Source organism: Littorina saxatilis, linkage group LG11, assembly GCF_037325665.1.
Source record: "Littorina saxatilis isolate snail1 linkage group LG11, US_GU_Lsax_2.0, whole genome shotgun sequence".
In the NCBI taxonomy this organism is placed as follows: domain Eukaryota; kingdom Metazoa; phylum Mollusca; class Gastropoda; order Littorinimorpha; family Littorinidae; genus Littorina; species Littorina saxatilis.
In genome coordinates this window covers 3,602,446-3,608,445 of record NC_090255.1, presented here as the reverse complement: position 1 = coordinate 3,608,445, position 6,000 = coordinate 3,602,446, and the positions used below count along the sequence as shown (strand labels likewise).

Here is a 6,000-nt window from a genome sequence, read left to right as displayed (position 1 = left end):
TTAAACCTTCTCTCAAATAATTTATTGTCTTAGTTTGTAAAGCATAAGCTGGATATTTTAAGTATTATGTACACATTAACATGCTTCCATTTGAAACTTCGAGGTCTTCATCGGGGATTGACGCCCGACCAAAGCTAATTGAAGCCCGACGGAGCGAAGCGACGGAGGGCTTCAATTAGGCTTTGGGAGGGCGTCAATCCACGATGAAGACCGACAAGTTTCAAATGGAAGCATATTAATGTTATTGTAATTCAATCTGACGACGATCTCGCGTCCTTTTTCTTTATTTAGGGCATGGTAGGTTGATCAAATATCGATTTGGAGGCATTTATAAGCCACTGACATCCAAAAACAGGCAAATATGTGTGTAGAAGTGCCAAAACTATCCCAAAATGCCAATAACCCAATTTTCCCAAAATTGACCTACATTGGTATATTCAATGTATCTCAAAAGAGGTTCCCGCGAGTTATCTACCATTTTGTCAGATCCGGTCACATATTACAAACTGGACTAGTAAACTGCGTGGATGACACTTGGTTTGTTGTCAACGCAAGGACGTTTGACGAATTTGTGGTGACCAAACTACAGATCGCGAAATGACGTAATTGCTTCGCGAACCAAGCCAAACTGGAACACTCTTTTGTTTCAACATTAAAACATATGCAACTTAAAATTTGACAGTTGACTTTCTTTGTATTGCCCTTGTGTGTTTTCGTTTGTTTGTATGATTCATCTTGCTGATGTTTTTATAAATGTTTTTGTTGTGTCTGTTTTCGTTTCGTAAGGTTTTGAATAAATGTGTTAACATGATTTCTAAACGGGGAATCAAGACGAGGGTGGTGGAATATGTGTGTGTGTGTGTGTGTGTGTGTGTGTGTGTGTGTGTGTGTGTGTGTGTGTGTGTGTGCGTGTGTGTGTGTGTCTGTCTGTCTGTCTAGAGCGATTCAGAGAAAACACTAGACCGATCTTCATGAAACTTTACACGAGAGTTTCTGCAAATGATTTCCCCAGCTAAACACTTTTTTTAATATATATAAATGTCTTTAATGAAGTACGTCATATCCGTGTTTTGTGAAAGTTGAGGCGGCACTGTCTGTCACTCACACAAGTTCACGCAAGTGCACCACCAATCATACTTAGTGCATTCCTAGGCAAACGAGACATAACATTCAACATTTAATCCCCCCAAAAAAACCAATCAACAATTATTTAAGTACTAATTTCCCAGTTAATTACTCTTGCAGTTACAACAGACACCAACACACCCACACCACACTAACTCTTTCACTCCTAGCTCATAAATAGAATCACAATTTACACTCGTTGGTTTTTCAAAGAGTGAACAGCTCGCTTTCGCTCGCAGTTCAATATTTAAAAAAACAACTCGTGTAAATCCGGTACGACACTGCAAGCCATGTAGTATTCTCTATGTATCTCATCTAAAGTCGGGTTAAAACCCGGGAACATGCCCCTAATGGCTTTGCCGTGAGGGCGTAAAACTTGAATTTCTCTGGTCACCAAGCACCGGCAGTACATAATAGAGAAATAGTAAAATCAGCACAATCAAAGAAAATACTACGATCATTCAATACATATGGTAATATTAAAATTTACTGTGAAAATGGTAGCAAATATGGCGACCCAAAACGGAAAAGAACACTAGTAGGAGCGTCTTTGCCGACTTACCTCACGTTTTTAAGTTGTTGATAACAATCGAATTTATGTTGTTAATATTTAAATATTTTCGAATAAAACAGTTGCCATTTATTAGTGTCTTGTTGAAATACGAGTGTGTTCCAAGGCATAACCTGCATACCACGTCATACTTTGGGTACCTCACTTTGATCAGCGTAACGCTCCAAATGAGCTTCAAAGTAGGAAAGCAGAAACACTACCAAAACACTTATAAGACTGAGCCAGAATCAATGAAATTTACTTCCTGCATAAAACATTGCTATCAAATTTGTTCATGCCGTCACACATGATGCGCAGGTTACCTCCACTCACACTGAATTACCCTGGGAACGCAGATAACGCACTGATTCAGAGATTACACGCCACACATGTGATGCGATAAACAAACAAATGTGCGCTGTCACGTCGCCACGGAGGGAGATGCGCAGGTTACCAAGAGATTGTTTCTGATACCCGTCTGATTACAATCATCATTTTGCACAAGTGAAGGCTCTTTGGCAGCTCTGGTGAGTCTATGAATGTTTCATTTTATGTCAAATGCATTCATTCTTGTCGATATCTTCGCCTTTTGGCACTTAAATGAAGTCAATCATCATGTTGTCCCAAAAAGACTTCTGTCGGCATAAAACTTATGGTGCTTCATAGGCTGAAAAGACTGGACAAATCTTCCACTGACACTAGTTGATTTCACTACATGAATTACAAACCACAGATCTGCAAGAAAACTTAAGTTGGCGTCACACGGGCGATTCAATCGTGAGATTTATTCCAGCGATCCAATCAAGAGCCGATCGCACATCAAATCTTAGGCCATTGACCCGGCACACGATGAACGATTGACGAACAATAACTCCATGCGAGGGGGGAAGCGGAAGTGACGTATCACAGTGAACACAGCAAACGCGCTGCGCAAGAGCAGACGCTAATGTTCGAACTTCGCTCTACCTTTCTGAAAAATAACTTCCAGCATTATGCCAATGTGAGAAAGTAAGTTCCCAGACAGTTGCAATTAAAGGTTCCCGACCACTGTACACGCCTAAAACATCTCCTTTATATCTGAGTAAGAAACTATTCTTCCAAAATGTTTTGAATCGACAAAAAGACACTGTCCGCCATTGTTTCAAGTCACGGCGTGATGGCCGATTGGCTTTGCGCTACGATTGCCCTACGACAGTCTCTCGGGGATAGACCAAGTTGCCCATTAAGCTACGAGGTAATCTCATAAGACAGAGTCGTAGCTTTGTCGTAGCTCTTTTCTAAGACTCAGTCGGCCGTGTGACTGTGTAAATCTTAGGAAAATTGCAGCGTGTGACGGCCCCATTATGGCAGGGGAAATAACCGAAGACGAATAACCGGAGTAACTGTTCTTCATTGGATTGCTCTGTTTGTCGTCTGCTACTACTAGTAAGTAGTCTTTGGTCATGTGAAAGTCACATCTACAACGACTGTTTGCATCGATCTGTGTGGTGAAATGTTGATATATGATGATGATTTGGCAGCATAACTTTGGTAAATGTGCTTCGAGTGAATCTCCCCGCTAGCTAACCTTTTGAAAAAGAGGTAAATCTTTAATATTTAACGAGACCATAAATAGTGACGAAAGACTAGAGACATAACTTGAAGCAGAACGAAACGAAAAGATGTTGCCATTTTCGGCATGATCGCTGCCATTTCGATGCTTTTATCCCATGCAGAGTTGAACATAATCATTACCAGTTTGTTGTGAGCATCTGAAGATTATTTTCCATTACTTTTCATGTTTTATGTCATTCTGATAATCATCGGTCCACGCTATCGCTCATGGTCTCTCCGACAGGATGCGTAATTACTGCGCGGAATCTATCAAAACAAGAATACAGAGTTATCTCCCAACTGAGACGAAAGTGATTGCAGATTGGCTGACTTCGACAGTGATCTCCGTTCTGTTTTTCACAGTTATAAAATAAAGACATCGTTCTCAGGTTAAAACAAGTCGAAATGTTGAGACTGCTGTGGGAAGGAGACCGTGATATTGTTGCATCACTCCCAACTGGTTACGGAAAAAAAGTATCGTCTGCTTCGTAGCCAAAGTTGATTATCACGTGACACTTTTGCCTTATTTAGAGTTGTTTGCACAATAAATACACCCGCGCAAGATAGCTCCCTTGAAACTGTCTTACATATCAATTGCTTTGTAATTTAAAAATTACACAACACCATGAAAAATCATTATCGACGATCGCGAATCTGCTTATATTAATAACACATTACAAAAAGCTCTAAATATGTTAAAAAAAAAAAAAAGTTTCCTCTCCAGAGAAGGAAAACAAAGGCAGGGATAAATGAGACCCGAAGGGAAGTAACTCATTTTGACCTGAGTTCAGGATGGTTTTATGTCTGCTATCACTAATAATTAAATGTGTAATGGCATTTATTTTGTTGTGGTGCTGCAAGCTTAGGATGTTGAACACTGGCGTCACAGAAACCAGCTTTATATATTAGATTATGTAAGAACTATGTAAACCAGTGATTTTTTTCTTTTGTAAATCAGATACAGTATTTCTGCTTTACGAAAAGCTATATTTCAAAAACAAAACTACAAATCTAAATTTTGATCTGTATTTCCCCTTTTTGTCACCAGTACAGAAGAACAACTCATATAATTATATGTATACAGCATTACATGCACTGAGACACAAAAACTGGCTGTGCTTGACCATAAAGTTCTCACACTCACCGCTTTCTTTCGCTTTCTGCTCAAACGCTTCTTGACATGCATTCATCTGGTATTCGGTGCATGGATTTGCCATAGATAATGTTGAATTTCATGCCAAATTTGAGGTAAACTATTCAACTTTTCAGAAAGGACTGAGCTGTAAACACCAAAAAAGCAGCCTTAGCACGTTTTCACTCAAACTTGTTGAAAATCGACTGTCCTTCCCTTTCTTTAAACACTCTCGTACCGTAAATCAAAACATCTGCTGAACCTCCCCCCCCCCCCCTTTCCCCTATCCCATCTCCCCCCTTTCCCTCGTCGCGATATAACCTTCGTGGTTGAAAACGACGTTAAACACCAAATAAAGAAAGAAATCTGCTGAACCTGTTACATGATAATTGTTATACTGCATCCTACAATTGTATGTGCTGCTGTAATTGAACCAGGCTCCTTTCTGTGCATAACTGTGTTTTGTTACATCTATGTATTACCTAAGATTTGTTTAAACATTATACACATACAAAGAGCAGTTGGTTGGTATATTTCCTGGGAGGATTATCCTTTCCCATGTAAAAGATTATATTGGTCTCTCGGGTGATTTACAAAAGAGGGTGAAAACTGAAATGCTCACATGTTCACTGTCAAACAGAAGAATGCAAATTGTTCCATGACATGTGGTGCGCACCCTTGGAAGTCTCCCAATCATTCCCACTTGTTTTGCAGTTTCACAACCTGCAAAATAATAATCAAACTAAGGTAATGATCGATCTTCTTCCTCCTCCTCTCTTTCTACAATAGAATAAAGATTAAAAATCTAAACTAAAAGAGTGAGTAATTATATCAAATATATAACTCTTAATCAAAATTAATCAAAACTGCATACAGTTAGAAGATCTGTACGTATATATGCAACAAACTTAACTGTCAAAACACCTTTGAGAAAGAACAGTTCCAACAGCCAGGTTGCATCTGCATACACAGCAGCAACAACAAACAACAACAGCTGCGAACTGTTACGTTGTCGAGGCAATGCTAATGCAGCAGAACAAATAAAATCAAGGAGTAAATCATACAACGGAACTTCGCTTGGACCAACGTACAAGGGGGGGGGGGGGGGGGGGGTGCGGTGTGTTTAGAGGGCTGCGCATGTGCCTGTGGAAAACACAAACGAAGACAAGCAACAACTAAATAAAGCGTACTGCACAAAAGACATCAACTTGATCAAGATATATAAATATGCATACTGCAATGACTCGGTGCTCTCTTGTAACCAGTAAAGTCATTATGAAAGAAGAGAAACTGCTCAATAAGAACAGGAACTTCGCTCGAATGTCGCCTTTACGAATCGCAAAGAACGCTTCTTTTCTTCACAAATTTATCAGCTGCTAAGTCACATGACACATTTTCGATCACATGTCGTCTGCTATGATTACATTAGGGTCGCTTGGTTCAGCTTGATGCAAAAAAATGAAACAACTTTTATTGGTACACGGCGAGTAGGTGATGTGCTTTCTGTGTATAGAATTGCTCTGGATCCTTGACTGCCAGCTACTGAAGCCGCGAGGCAATGGGGCGTTGCTCTACTCTGACCTTTTATCGGCCACGCCGG

At 39.9% G+C, this 6,000-nt stretch overlaps 1 long non-coding RNA gene across 1 annotated transcript in view; it reads left to right on the top strand.

The window, feature by feature from the left end:
* LOC138979455 (uncharacterized) overlaps positions 1–674 on the top strand; it is a 34,983-nt gene extending 34,309 nt beyond the window's left edge. The window contains exon 4 of the long non-coding RNA XR_011460038.1: positions 1–674. This exon is cut by the window's left edge and continues 448 nt beyond it. This is a non-coding gene — a long non-coding RNA (uncharacterized lncRNA).
* The last annotated feature ends 5,326 nt before the right edge of the window (positions 675–6,000 follow it).